General features: G+C 37.6%; 1 protein-coding gene across 1 annotated transcript in view; it reads left to right on the forward strand.

The window, feature by feature from the left end:
- LTK (leukocyte receptor tyrosine kinase) overlaps positions 1-15,772 on the forward strand; it is a 96,286-nt gene that overhangs the window by 24,082 nt on the left and 56,432 nt on the right. The gene's annotated exons all lie outside the window — the stretch shown is intronic.

Consider the following 15,772-nt stretch of genomic DNA (forward strand, 5'->3'; position numbering starts at 1 on the left):
CAGGGGTCTCCATTATTTCTAGTCCATCTAACGCTCTGCTGTAGTTCATGAATGAAGTAGATGTGCAGAAAGCTTTCCAACACGGGCTCCAGGACATTTTCAAATCTGCCAATTCACAACAATAGAGCTCACCAACTAGGTGGGAGAGCACTTCTTTTTGAGAAGACAGGGTACAGAGTTGATTCTATATACCTTTCTTTTGCTACGCCTGGTAACTTTTCCTGTCTTCAGGGGAAAAAAACAACAACAACAACAAAAACAGCTAACAGCTATCTTTTCTGTGTCTTTTGGGAAAAACAAACAACTAATTAAGAAATAAAGCTTTTAAGGTTTTGCTAACTTGCTTGAGTTTTTTTGGGAAGGGTAACTAAATTGCTTGCTCAGCGTGTATAGATTGTAGAGTGACTTCAGAAACATCCTGAAGAAAAGGAAGAGAGAAGAGCAATCAGTCTAAAGTATTATGGCTTCAGGGAATGTGGGCAGAACAAGGGTTGCCCTTATCAGGAGGGTTAGAGAGCTTCTTGGCCTGTTAACATGTGATGGACATTAGCAGCAGGAATTACAGGCACTACCCCAAAGAAAGAACCAAATTGTCTATTGAAGAAGGGGGTAAAATGTGTATCCTTTCCTTTAACAAAAATAACTGTATTTTTCAAGTCAAGTAGCTTTAGTGTCTTTTTCCATTTATGGCCTAAACCAAACTTTCACAACTGGGTGTAAAATTGGGAGATGCTTTCTCACATGATCTAGGGGAGCATATCCTGTGTATTTGCTCTCCTTTTGTATTCTTGAGCATTTTCAGTATGTGGTGTTGGGCAGATTCTCAATGTCTTTGGTCATAACTTCTGTCAAGGAGAGAAATGTTACTTGTACCTAGAATGGCTGTATTTTGCATGCAGATAATTTTTCTTCAAGATTCCTGTTAATGAGGTATCCTTTTCTCAGAACTAGGGTAACATATCCTAGGCTAGAGCATGTCTGTCATAGTTCAAAGGTGGTAGCAAAACTCCTCTTTACTGCTGCACGGTACTTCTGGACTATGCTATTTATATTCCTGCTTCATTTCTTACAGTTAAGATCTGGGCAAGCCTCTGCTAAAGATGTTTTTTGGGGAGAAAATATTATTTCATATAAGAAAGTGTTTCAGTCTCTGTCCCTTTGAGAAGAGTGGGTAAACTGTTTGGAGTAGACAAGAGCAAGAGTTAAGGAGAATATGCAGTAGAAAAAGTGTTATCCTCCCCATCTCTTGTGTTTGTAACTTATAAAATGTGTTTTTGCAACATAAAGCCTAACCTCACATGTAAGGATACAAACTTTCTAGAATTCAGTGATTAATTACACCTTGGTTTTTATATTTAAACTTTTGGTCTGTTTTTTTTTCCATCTTTGCTTATTTCCTTCACAGAAGTAAGCTTTTTTCTGCATATATTCAGCAGTCTGCCTGTTGGGCACATTGGGGCCACATGGAAGTAGAACAGCGTGTAAGGATGTGGGGATTGCACGAGAGTGGTATGGAAATGGCTGAGGAGACCTGAAGCTGTCACCTGATCTCCCAGGGAGGCTTAAGTGGTAGTGATGTGTTCAAGGTCTAAGTTTCCATCCCTAAAAATGGGTTTGAAATTTTTACAAAATGATCAGTAAGGCTTTTCTAACTCCAGAAAAAGGATTGCATCAGCACAAGAAAAATCTGTTTTATCACTTAGGAAAGAGCTGATCACATAACTGCAAATATTCATGACTTTATCTTTTTATGCACATAATAAATGTTATCAAGTCTCAGTCAGTAGTGTGTGCAGGCACATGTATGCACATTCACACGCATCCTCAGTGGTAAAGTGGTACTTTGAGATAAAGGCTATGGTAATCTTTGTGAACAGTAAGTATCTGTATATATTCAGATGCTGCCTTCTCCCGTGAAAGTACAACATAATTATAGTGTGGTTTATTTTGCCCTTACCAGTGGTTTAATAAAGGGTAGGGAATGGGGCTTCTGAGCAAAATAATTCTGAGGAAGTCACTTTTTTATGCTAAAACATAAGTGCATCATCTTCTACAAAAGCACAGGTCTTGTACTCCCAGAGGTCTGAAGACCTGGCTCCAGCCTTTGGATACTCACAAACGAAAACCTAAAATAGCTTTGCTACAACATATTGGCAAGGTTTGTTAAGTATACTTGACCACTAATAATTGTGTATCCTTGGCAGTGGCTTTCAGTCACTATCTTCTGTGATTTCCAGGAGGTACCATACCTAGTCTTCTGCTCAGTCAAGCAGGAATTGACAGCACAGCTTGTGACAGCTGAATGCTCTCTTTGGGAGACCAGGGATGTACTCTCAAAACAATGGGCACTAGTTAATATTGATAGATTATTTCTCTAACTTCTAAAATAAAAGTAATAAAAAAGAAAGCATTTAGTGTTTGAGCGGAAATCAGTTACGTCTGTCCTTTCTCTCCTAGTATATGTTTATTCCTCTTCTCTCCATGCATCTTTATTTTCTGTTATATTTCTTTTTCATCTCCTCTGAGAGTGTGAGCTCTTCTGGTCTGGGATTTTGCCTTCCACTGTATTGGATAAAGCCTGGTCCTGTTGTTTATCGATGCTATCTGTAGGGAATGTGTTATTGATCAGAGCTTCTGCCCATACCTAAATCGCAAAAACTCAATGGAAGAGCTGAAAATAGGACCCAGTTGTTTTGGCTCTGAGGGTTTGCTTTCCCCTCCTGAATTTCATAAAAGATGTTTGACACAGCTTTAAGAAACCACGACCTCATATAGCTTTAAAAGAGGTGGCCAGCAGCCAACTTTCAAATAAACACTCTCCTCTCTTCATTAAAAGAAAACATTATCATAATATTACATTACAACTCAAATGGTGAAGGTATCTTTCCTTGTGTACAAGATATTGTCCTTTGAAGTCACAAAGCCCAGAGTGATTTTCACATGAGGGTGACCAAGTAGGAAAAAGGGGAAAAGTAAATAAAACAGAAACATTGGTTGTTTTTTACATTCCTCTCTTGGTTATGGAAACAAACGTTTGGATAACAAGTTTCTCCTTACCCACATCTCTTTCTTTCCCTGAGCTTTAACACTCCTTATTCTGTTAGTTGTCTAGGACATGCTATCTTTCTGATAATGCCTCTCCATATTGACAAAAAGGGCTAACAGTGCTGCTGTACCTTAGTGAAACATTTTGAAGTCAGATATTGTATTCAAACTCTTGTTGGTGCTATTGTGAGAAGTAGGAAGCTTGCCATTGAATCTAGCTGAGATGAAGGAGAAATTTCGTGAAAGGGCTGAGAAAAGCCCACATTTTATTGTAGTCCTAGACAGCAAGCCTGATAGATGAAAGAGACTGCTAACAACTAGTCCTACAGATTATTGCTATTTGTTTTCTTTTTAAAACAATGCAAATAATTTATCACTCTGAGTACTATGGTCCCTTTTTGTAGTATGCAAAATGAGATGGTTAAGGTGGGAAATCAGGAAAGTGACCTGACAAAGCAGCATGTGAGTCTGCCTTGTTACACATTTGAGCCAACAACTATCTGTGGACTTTGTAATCACTCAGTTTCTTGTGTCCTGACCCCTTCCAGCTCAGCTGGGGGCTTTATCCCTTGCTGACAGGGGTTTTCTTTGGCAGTTGTTGACTGACTGTCTCAATCACCCTGTATCACAAGGTAGTTAGCATTCTGGATGCTACAGAGAAAACAAAAAATCTGTCCCATTGTTGGTTTTACTTTGGACTTTTTGGTTCTGTACTCTCTTTTAATGGATTCCAGGCGCCGGCTCTTCATGCAGATTGTACAGCTGCTACCCAGTAAAGGTTGCTATGACTCTCTCTTGGAAATTTGGATGTTCACTTCTGCTAGCTGGGTAATTGGTTGACATTCATGGTGAAGTCTTGGGGTTCTGTTTTCCCAGTGTTATTATTTTACCTCCTTCCCTGTTCATTTGTCTTCAGGTGTAAAGACATTAAGCAAAGGCAGTAATGATTGTATTCTCTCTTTGTGAGTCTGAATGGTAAGCAGTGAATGATATGTTGCAATAACTATCAGATCAAATTACTTGCTATTTATCCAGCTTGCTGAGCATGATACATTTGAAATTATCTTTCAAATTTATTAACAGAAGTGAGAGCTGTAGCCATAACTATAGTAATCAAAATGCAGTTTACATCGTATTGCTATGTTATTGCTCTGAAACTCCAGAAGAAACAGTAATAATAGTAGTAGCTCAGTAATAAGAGGTACCATTTCTGAATAGGTCTAAACCAGCATCAGACCAAGGACAATTGGGAATATCAGGGTTCTAGCAAGTCTCCTACATTCTACACCCTGAGTTGTGTACCTACTGCTGACTCCTTGTCTGTATGCTTTTTCCTAATGTGAGAGTATTTTTGCTGTGTTAGAATTAGAGATTTGGGCCTCATTTTGACACTTCTGTACTCAGATCAGTGTTTTGAAACACACATGACACTTCTGATACCAGGCTGTTTCAATTCTAGAAGTGGAAGGACTGGGAACTTTCCATGCTGCAAGAATTTTTGCTTTCTTAATAGAGGCTCTTCATGTAACAGCACATTAGAATTAACCAATTAGCTGTGCATGTCCTTACACAACTGATGGCTTAACAACATTTTCCACAAAGTCTCCTATGAAAAAAATCAAGTAGTTGGTACTTCTGCATCTTCGCTACCTTAATAATTCATCTGCTCAAGTTCTGTGTAGGTTGGTTGGTTTTTGTTTTTTTGTTTGTTTGTTTGTGGATGGGGGTAGTTTCTTGTGGTTTTGCTTGTTTGTTTATTTTTGTTCTTTAATGGTAAATTTTCAATACCTATGTGTTTTCTTTTTGATAATTTTAGTTAGATTTTTTCTAATCCCTTGCTCCTCTGTGGGTTGAGATGAACTTTTTACCACTGGGACTGTCTTGGAAGGAAAGAATGGCAGCTGTTGTAGCAGAAGCAACTAGCTAGCAGACTCTTTGAGTCTTATGCCTTTCTACAGAGATGACATAACTCTTTCTTCTTCCCACTTTGTTTTATGTTTAAAGGAAGCTGAGAGCAGAGCCTGATTTAAAGAGGATAGGTAAAGGCAAGGATCTAATCTTAATAAAGCTGCCATTCTTCAGGAGTAAGAGGAAAGTCACAGTGTTAAAAATTTACTATTGATTCCCCGGGGAGGATTTTGTGATTTAGAAGAGAAAATACAGTATGTCTGATAGCAGAGAATCATGAACAGAGTTCTTAAATAACTGGTATAGTCAAATGAAATGGGTACTTACTCTTTACAAATGGCATAATGGGCATTAGACTGACCATTTTATTTTTGACTTAAAGCTATTTTTTTTCATCTTAAAACATGGCATCTGGTCCTTTCCCAAAGTGGTTGTTCCATTTTTTTTTCTGCTACCTTTATTACTGTCATGTTTTGGAAGCAACCATATTTATTGAGCTGGTAGTTTTATATATCCTGTATTTAATTTAATATCTGAGTGTTTTCTCAGTATTAAAAATAGATGTGGCAAAATATTTTTTCTTTTTTTTTTTTTCATTGCTGGGCAGCTTGTTGTGCAAATGATTTTGTGTGTGTGAGGGCACAGTGCACAACTGTGCATGCTCTCTTCAAGGCAAAACTGTGTTGAGAAACACTTTGCATGAAGTTTGTGCATGGAGCCTTGAGTATTAAGATGGAAACAGTCTGGCAGCACATGAGTTTTTAGGCATTTCTCTTTTGCTACTGGTATCCTCAGTGTTGCAGAATCCACTGGTAGTTGTGCTCTTCAGCGGAGTGGGTTTTGGTAGCTTTTAGTGAAGATAGGAGGTGATGTTGTTTCTGATATGAAACTGCAAAAGCGGGGAATTGTCTGCCATGTATGGATTAGTTTCTGGTCCCTCAATAAACCTCGCAACAAATTCACACAGAAGCTGAATGCTGGAGAAAAGCCTGTAGCTCCAACCTTGTTTTTCCCCAATCAAGAGTGCCAGAGAAGGACGTTTGTGCTGGCTATGACAGTTCCTCCTCCTGTACGTGAACCAGGAGGGTTGATAACAAGAGTAACCAAGTCTTCACGTGGCGTTTTCCCTTCATTTGGTGAAAACACCTTCCGCAAGAGATTGATGCTGTCATCTGTGTTGTTACACACAGTGCTCCTAAGCACTCTCTGCTGGACACACTGAGGTGTGAAGTGTCTGTGACAGTGCCTCTTGCAAGACTCGCTCTAAGAAAAGTTAGCAGAGAAGGGTGTGTGTCTAATAAAACTACTTCAAATGATGCATGGAGTATCTTTAGAGCTGACTGACTGATGCTGTAATGTAAGGGTTAAGTTCTCAAAGGGGAATCCTTAGATGATGAAGAGCTGTTGGCAGTCATCCTTGTGTCAAAAGTGGATCAAAGAAAATGAGGTGCAGGAAATGTGCCTTTGTGCTTGGATAGCCTCAGTGAGCAGAGCAGCCCCTGAGGGATTCTTGGAGCAGTGCATACATTTAGAGCATTCCTAAGGCTGTTCCTAGTAAAACAAGGATGGAAAGACAAATTAAGCAACCTCAAAGATCAAGGGAGCTCAAGGACAGCTCAAAGTCACTTTTGTCCTCACCACTTAAGCTATGTTGTGTAAAATTAAGCAATTGAAAATCATTATCTTTTTACAAAATTGAATTCTATGGGATCAATTCCACATCCATTGTAATAATTCAATCAAAACCTGGATCTGAAAATTGTATTTCCTTCACTTTCTTGCTGGCACACAATTTCTGTTTTGCTGCCAAATGTTGCAGTGCTGTGCCATGGTAGCTGGAGGGTAGGGCCACAGACCTCCTGCCACAGGCCACAAAATGCAGAGGCATCCCAAAGCTGATTGTTGAACATCTGCGAGAGTGCAGCTCTCTAGCAATTATGTCTCCCATTTCCCTTTTGCATAATTTTATTGGTACCTCTGGGCAGTCCACACAGGTATTTTTTTTTTTTTTGACATCTTAGTGTATGGGTTTGTTTAAAACTCAATATTCTGTCTTGTGGGAGATTGTGACTTTAGGAATCTTATTTCTTTTCTAATCATGATGAAGATTCAAAACCTTAATATTTTTCACAAACCAAATTTTTCCAAATTTATGCTTTGACTTAATCAAAGTAAGTTATTCAGACTGGCAAAAAGTCTGTTTTGATTACATGGAAATATTTTCCTCCAGCTAAGTATCGCACCGTTTTACTTCATTAATGTTACAAACTTTGAACTCGGAGCAGATTACTGAGTAAACATGACACTTTTTAACAGTAACAAAATACTACAATGATTTCCATGTAAATATATGGAAGATATTAGTATTTCCTGTTAATGTAATGGAACTGGCATTCTCACATAAATTCGTAGTATGAGAAAATAGTCACTGCTTAGCATGTTGTGGTCACCATGAGAGAGTGAGGCTATTGGTAATCTTTTGAGGGAGCCCTTCTCTTCCTCTTTCTAACTTTGTCTGCATCTACAGGCTTTATACCTTCCTTCACCTTTGCTTGTGCCTAATTATACCTGCCACATCGATATGTGTGAATTCACACATACATATCCCCTTTTAAGCTGTGCTTGAAAATCCCTATAATGAGTGATGTTCTGAAGGAATATGACAATTATATTTCTTCCTCTAAGTTTATGCTTAAGAACACAACAATTTTAAAGTGCTGTTCCCTTGGAAGGCAAAATGTATGTTTGCTGTGTGTTCCTTTCAGGTTCTTTCTTGGGGCTGCTTGAAAACATTTATTAGAGTTGGACATGTTCCCCTTTAATGTTATCCACCACAGTTGCACATCTAATATAAACCGGTCATCTAAGCTAAGCTCTATTTGTGATGGGGAGACTACTTCTTTGTCAGTTTCTTTTAAAACAGTTATCTTAGGGTCCATTTTCACATCCCTTTTCTCTAATGACAAAGCCAGCTTTCAATGAGAAAGGAGAGTTTTCCTTAAGAATTGTACTTTTACTACAGGAAACTGGAAGAGGCTTATTTTGATTTTTTTTTTTCTTTTTTTTACAAGCCATCACCCCAGGAGTGGTCAGCTTTCAGATGTAAGGCTGTAGCTCAGAACAATTCTACCAAGAAAAACAGAAATTGTTTGCCAGTGAAGCTTTAGGTCATATGGACAAATCTTATTCACAACCAGCACTGGTACGATCTGTTAGCTCTCAGCGTCATATCTGTACACACCTAGCAGAAATGGATTGGATGCCTTCTCTGCCAGCAGTCACCCCAGCCTGAAGAGAGAAAACAAGATGTAGAAGTGGTAGAGCAGAATGGAGCTCCTCTGTACAGTTATCTCAAAGGTCCTTGAAAAGCCTTTGTACACTTTAAGTAGCATATATATGCTTCCTGGCAGCTTTAATAGAGGTGAGACATAGTGCAAAACCTTGCCCTTATTATCTGAGTAATAAGCAGCTAGTATTATAAAAATAGACATGAGTAATGAACAGCTGTGCTATAAAAAGAGAAATCTTTCCAAGTTAATGTGACAATATATGCAGGCATGAGTATGTGCATGTATACACTACACAATTAGTAGATTAAGAGGACTCAGTAGATGGCATATTTTTGGATTTGAAGAAGTGTTTTTGGCATGCTGTTTCTCAACTGTAATGAAAATAGTCATTCAGCTCTATTTCAGTAGATGTACATGTACACTGAAAACTGAATAAGAAGGCATAATTAGTAAGTCACTAATTCAAGGGCAATATGCCAAGTAGGGGAAATAGTATCAAGAGGAGGACCGAAAGTATCCATCTTGCATCTTCTCTAACAGGTAAATTTTGTAAGAAAAATGTATATGGCATGGGCAATACTTTTTCTGTGTGAGTTCTGTTAATAGCTATAGCACAGTGGTGGCAACCTGCAGCGCACTGTATTTTGTGACTGAGATTAAAAGATATATTTTTTTTTAAGTGCAGTTTACTGGTTTTATTAGAAACAAACAGAAAAAGATGTTTGAAAGGATAAGTACACACTCTACAGAGCATTGACAAGGATAAAAAGAGTGGTTGGAAACATGATTCAGGAAACATCACCATTCAGGGGAAGAACTGGCCACTAGTGACTAAATAGAGAAAGTGAGGAAATGAGAAACAAAGCAACGTTTTGTGTAACTAGGGGCAGTCAGGAAGTAGGGATACTGTGAGCAGCAGGAAACAGGACTACAGGAATTTTTGTACAACTGTAAATGTCTAGTCATTCTGTATGTCATGGAAACTGCCGATGATCTTTGACAATCCAAGTGAATATTGTATCAGGGAGTTGCTCAGTGCCTGGTTGTGAAAAGCTCTTCAGGCTGATTCACTTACCACCTTTCAAGGAAGATTCTTGTCAGCAATGTGCAGGTGGGCAAGGAGGTGGCATTCTGTCTTTTGTGGTTGGGATACCAGATGTGATTGCAACAGCTGAATAGGTTTTCTGAAGTAAATAAGCAAGGAGTTACCAGGGATGTTTCAGACTAGAGTAAATGACTGGTTTTAGTTCCACAGAATGTAATAATTTTGGAAATCTTCTAATGGTTCCAGAGAAGAAAGCTGTCCAAGGTACATTCCTATATGCACATGAAACAATACAGAAAGTAAAATAAAAATAAAGTCTTTAAGTATTCTGTTAGCCTGATATATCGTATAAGACTTACAGATTTATGAAACAGATGTCTGTGTTCTCTGGGGAAAAGAGGCTGTATGGTTTGACTGGCCTCCAGCTCGCTAAAGGGGAAGCAACTTTTTAGATTTGTTAAGCCAGACTTGTTTGAATGGCATTAAATTAGCAACTGAGGCAAATGATGGAAAAAACAAACAAACAAAAAAACAATAAAAATCATTTGTTTAGAAGAGAGTCAAAGTATCAAGAATAAAATTAATCAAGACACCAAGGACTGAAAGGAGGAGTTCTTTAATTGCCTGCTGCTGATGTGATGAAGCTGGCTAATAGCCAAGTGGAAACGGAATGGAGTTATTCATTTCTAAATCTAAATGCTGATAAGCTGAAATTCCACAGACTAGGAAGGAAGATTCCCGTGGTTGAAATCAAAGGACAGAAATAGATTGGGAACAGCATTACACGGCAAAAATGTCATTTCCTCTTTCCCCAGCCATTCAACCAAATGACTTAGAGGGCCAAAGGATTGATTAATACCCAAAACAAATGTTGATGTGCTTGCTGATGACTGCTACAGACTGCCAACTAGAGACCTGGTTAAAATACCAACTAACCTACTGTGTGTAGGGAGAGGAAAAAATTCTTGTTTGTGGGTGGGTGGGTGAAGCCTTCAATACAAATGGCATTTTGGAGGTTTCATTCTGCCACCATGAGAGAATATCTTTGTGGCTGTTGAATAGATTGTGGTATCTGAATGGGAATCCTCGTATCACATATTAGGATATCATTTTAGACCTATTCTCAGTAAATAAAGAACTGAGCTAAGAATTAAAACCAGGTGTTATGCAATTGGAAGTGATTGTGTCTTGAATACACACTTCTTTGGAAACAGAATAAAATCTGAAGCAGTCTGATATGTGGTTGGACCCAGGTATTCAAATAAATGAACTTTGTTGCCTAAATAACTGTTGAGCTGCTGTATCTGGATACTTCCAGAAGATGCAAATCTTCCAAAGTTTAAAGCAATGCCATGCTAACTCAGTTGAAAGAAAGACGGTAGACAGAAAAATATCGAAAAGAATTGGGTTGTAAGTGTAAACAGCTAGAAAGCTGCAAATCCACAGATGAAGGGGGTATAGAGCTGGTATAAAATTGAAGAGGAAAAAAACCACACCAAACAACATAACAAAAACAAAACAAAACTATGTTGCTATATTGTTTGCAGTAAAAGAAATTTGGAAAGTAGACAGTTTAGCATTAGAAGGAACTAGCAGCAGAGTTAGGAAGTTTAAGGAAGTTTTTCAAGTGCATTCATAGAATAAACATCTTAGCAATTATATTAATCAGTCATAGACGTGTGAGGTAGGATTGTCAATAGCAGAGACAAAAAGAGTTCAACAAATATTTATTGTCTAGGAAAAAAACAGCAATTGATGCTTCATCATCCCATAGCAATGATGCAGGTGTTTCCATAACAACACAGATTTGTGGAAAAGCAGTTGTTAAAATGTTCAGTTTGTGAAACAACTGGTCAAGACAGCTTGTGTTCAAGATTTTGAAAGAATTAGTTAAGATTTTTAAAAGCAATCAGTGTTGAATTTTTCAGTAAGTGTTAAGATACTGAAGAAATTCCAGAGAACTGGAAGAAAGTTAATGTCGCATTAGTATTTAATAAGGGTAAATGAAATATGCTGGATGGCTGTATTTAATTACATATACTCTACTAGTGTGAATAAGACTTGATAGTATGAAGATTGCTTCCTTAACATCAGTCTAAGAAAAAATATCAGAACACTTGATATAGGATCAAAGAACTGAAAAAGGGTTTATAATTGCTTGTCAATCAAAGCAGCTTATTTGGTAAGACTTTTTGTTGCAGTGTCATTTTTTAATGAGTTTACAAGTTTGACAGAAGTCGCAATGTGGATATAGGACATTCCAATTTCAATCAAATACTTAAATTGGTAACACTTGGTAGTACCTCTGTGCATACCTGGGCTGGTATATGTAGTTTTAAAATGAAAGTATAAATAGGAATAAATGCCAATTAACTCTGCTTGTAAGGGTCAGTTCTGGGCTGTGTGCTAATTAACACTTCTAGCAGTGAGTCAGAAGACAATGTGAAAACTGTATTTATAATCATAACATAAAAATTAAGATATGAAGTGATAAGGCAGAGTCCTTAGCTCCCCAGCACAGTAAAAGCATCTATCTAAAAGGGAAAGAATGAAGATAGAGAGGGTGAGAATGCCTTTTCTGGAAGAAAATATGCCAGGGAAACACTTAATGTCATGATGGATGATCAATTAAGAGAAAGTATTTTTTCCAAAATGACTGATGTGATTGTAGCACAGAACAGGGAGATCTCAGGAGGGAGCAGAATGGCCATTCTGCTTTGCATGGCATGAGTGTGCACTGATGTCTGCCTTTGAGCAAGAATCCTTAAAAACTGGAGAGGATTCTGAGATCCTAAGCTATTGCCTCATATGATAAGCTTTGGTAAAACCGTATTTTGTCACATTGCTCCCCTTTTTGATCAGTACCAGCAATGTATCTGGACAGAGTACAAAAAGAGCAATGCAGTAAGCGAGCGACACAGGGACCAATTAATGAGCAAACAATAAGAAAGTTTAACAGCAGGCCGCCGGAGATCCCAGTGACATTTTCAAGGTGAAAGGTTAACAACTTAAAGCTGTAAATACTCATGAAGGAGGGAGATTATTTACTGAATTGAAAGTGGAAGGTTTAGGAGTAATTGAAAAATACTAGGATAGGTTGTAGACTAAGAGTCTTCTTTTTGTCTAGTCTGAGTTCCTGACAGTCAGATCTATTAGTCTGTAAGTTAGTTTGTCTTCTAAAAGAATAAGTGAGAAATATTGAGTTGCTATTTTGATATTGCAAAGCACAAAATGCTAGAAAATGCTCTAAAGGAAGTTCCTGTTTTGGCAAGAAGACAGCTTGGGTGATCTGGAATTGGTTTCCCATCATTAGTTCTATAAGTATTTTCTGTAATTTTCTTTTCTTCTGCAAAGCAGCATCAGGATTCAGGAAAAATTTCAGCCCTGCAGGTGTCTGAATGCTTTTTCAGTGAGGGAGTGAAAGAAATGGAATTACCTTCTGAGTGCTTGAGGCTTCTGGTCTTACTGTGTTCTATTAGAGAAAAAAGCAATGGATTTGTGCTGTGCTGTTAAAAGATCCCATATTTTTGCTGTGACAGTTGAATATCATTATATTTACTGGTTCTTCTTGATACTTTAATGTTCCTTAATGGCAGACTTAACCTGTAACCACAGATTTCCTCTCCGTCTTTTATTTCACTTCACTTAAATTATTGCCTTCTACTGATGAAGACAGAGAAATCAAGTAGTTATTACAGGATGGTCTTTTTTATTTGTTTAATGGTGGCATTCATGTTACATACGAATTGCGTACAAACATTTATGGGAGGATATGATGTGAGGTTATTGAAAGCACCTCTGGAGCTCCTAGTTTCAAAGAACAGTGTAGAAAAGTTTCTGTAAGTGACTGTATGTGCTAGATCTTCAGTTTAATCAGAGAGGCTGAATGAGCATGAAAGTAATTGATATGTAAAGTAAGGGTTTAGGCTGGAATGTTACAAAACTACTATCCAGATCTCATGCATGTATTCATCATGCTGTGAGCCCTCTTCAGCTCATTATTGGCCAGAAACCCTTTTCTGTGAGAAAATAAATGGATGGATGCGCATTTCTGTGGGTGAATACGAAAGAATTCTTTGCCTATCACTGGGTCTGGGGTCTTCTGTCCATGCATATTTTGTCTCTCCATGAACTCAGCTGTAATGACTGCCTTTCCTTGCTCTCATATGCCCAGTGCAGTAAGTGGCATTATCCCAGAGTTGGTGAATGGGATTGTTAACAGGTACTTGAATGAACTCTTTTGGGTTTTGCCAGCCTCTAATAGGATGTTCCTGAGAGTCTGCATCGTGAGTAATGTATTTAACAAACCAAGTTTCATGCAGTGCTCTTTGTGACAAAGCAGTACTCAAGTTTTAATGTATCTTAATACCAGACGAGCAAACTTGATAGACACTTATCTCAACTGTACAAAAACCTTTTGTACCTTGTGTGTCCTAGCTATTACCAACATTAATTGAATTTATTTATTTATTTTTCATGCTAAAGCAGTAAATTCATGTTTCAAGTAGCTTAGGCCTCTGTTCCTGGTAGTCTGCCACTGGAACGCCTGATTGCTGATGAGAAAGAAGAGGAAAAACCCAAAGGTGTTTATGTGATTGAGAGGGAGTAGTGCAAGTCAAATGTTTTGGTTAAGTTTTATTACGAGGACTGTCTCTAGCAGAACATCTGCTATGACTTTACTATGTTTTGTGAGTCCCATGATGTTCAGGTTATTTCCAAGATACATGAGCATCTTGGAATGTGAGTGGTGGAACAGACTTTACAGAAAACTCTGAGGAAAGTAAATACTGAAGCTACAGCAGTACTTAAACAAAACTCTAAAGGTACAGAACTAAACCACATCTCCAAAGACACAACATAATTTGGGAGGAGGAGACTCAAGTTGATGAAAGGTCTTGTTCTCTTTCCACAGCAAAATTTCTTTTCATTTGGTGAAATAGATTTGTTTGCAATATGTGATTGATTTTTGGCATAGCATGGGTATTTTTTAATAGCTTTATGAAGAGATTCCGCCATTGCTTTTCATAAAGCAAGCCTTCACAGACTTTGGCCAGCTAAGCACCAAGTAAGAATTCACATTCATTTAGTGAATTTCTTCCCATTATTGAACCTTACGTAACAAACCAGTTTCAGTGCTTTATATACAGTACAGAATCGGCTTTTCAAACATTAATGTCCCTACATATTTTGAACACAAAGGCAGGAATAATTATAGTGTTTGACAATTGGTCTGTGGAGACCACAGGTCTATCATCAAGTACAGCAGGTGTCTGTACCTGCGGTTTGATAGCTTTTCTGCTTTACAGTTACCATTTGCTTGGTAGCACGTGGAGACTGATGGGTGTCCTTTAGTACTGTAAGAAAAGACGGAACAACACGGTATTCTCATGGTATGAAACATTTCATAGTATTTTATTCACCATGTGATGCATGTTGTCATATTTATGACAATGAAAATAGTTGTGTAGCAGTTTACAATCAGACCAGGTATTGCTGAAAACCTAAAAGCAGTGATAAGTTTGGGAAAATTGAACAAGTGTTCAAGATTTTTTTTCTTTTTCCAGATCCTTCTGTACATTTTCATAATACTACTGTACAAACTGTTTCTGTTTAGAATAGCTTAGCTGTTGTCAGTGGTATGATATACATCCTTGTCTCAACTGCAATTCCTGTGAGTAGGATTCCTGTCTCCTCTGACATGATTTCACATTTTTATATTGCTGAATTCATAACCCACATGGCTGAGGTTTGAAGGCAACTCATTTTGCATTTCCCTCTCTTTGAACACCTTTTGAAAACAAATATTTTTATTTTGGACAACCTGATTATAATTTCCGGAAAAGAAAAGACTGGGAAGAATTTTAAATAAAGATTACTACATGTTTAGATGGGTGTGTATGCATTTTCATATGCACAGGTTCAAATAAAAAAACATGCCATTGTGGTATGAATTATTCCAAAGAGAAGTCAGAAGGTACTGAATATTTAATTGTTGGAAGTACTGCAGTGAATAATAATTTTGGTAGATCTGGTTTTCCTTGAACAACATAAATGTGATCCAGAAGAACATCTCTGTTTAAAACTAGCTAATCTTAGCATGCTGGATTTAATATTCCCATTAAATCATAGCAAGAATGATGTAGAAAAAAATTTCTATGGCCTTTTATATAATATGAGATTTTGTGTTTTTTTTTTTTCCAGCACAACCAGACTTTACAATATGACTCCATGATTTGATCTGAATAAAAATGCACAAATACATATGTATTGGTGTTACAAATATGATCCAATGTCACAGTTATCAGTGCTTCTTAGGCATATGACAGAGGGTTATCCTTGAGATAGAACAGTACAGGTGAATTAAAGGGTGTTGAAGAGACTACATATTACTAGATACCAGATACCAGGAAGTTATCTGTTTCCTTTGAAAATTACAGTCTTCATGTGTGGCAGTAAGGAAGAAATCTGTTTTCTGAAAGTATCA

The sequence above is a fragment of the Anser anser genome (assembly GCF_964211835.1).
Source record: "Anser anser genome assembly, chromosome: 5".
Taxonomy (NCBI): Eukaryota; Metazoa; Chordata; class Aves; order Anseriformes; family Anatidae; genus Anser; species Anser anser.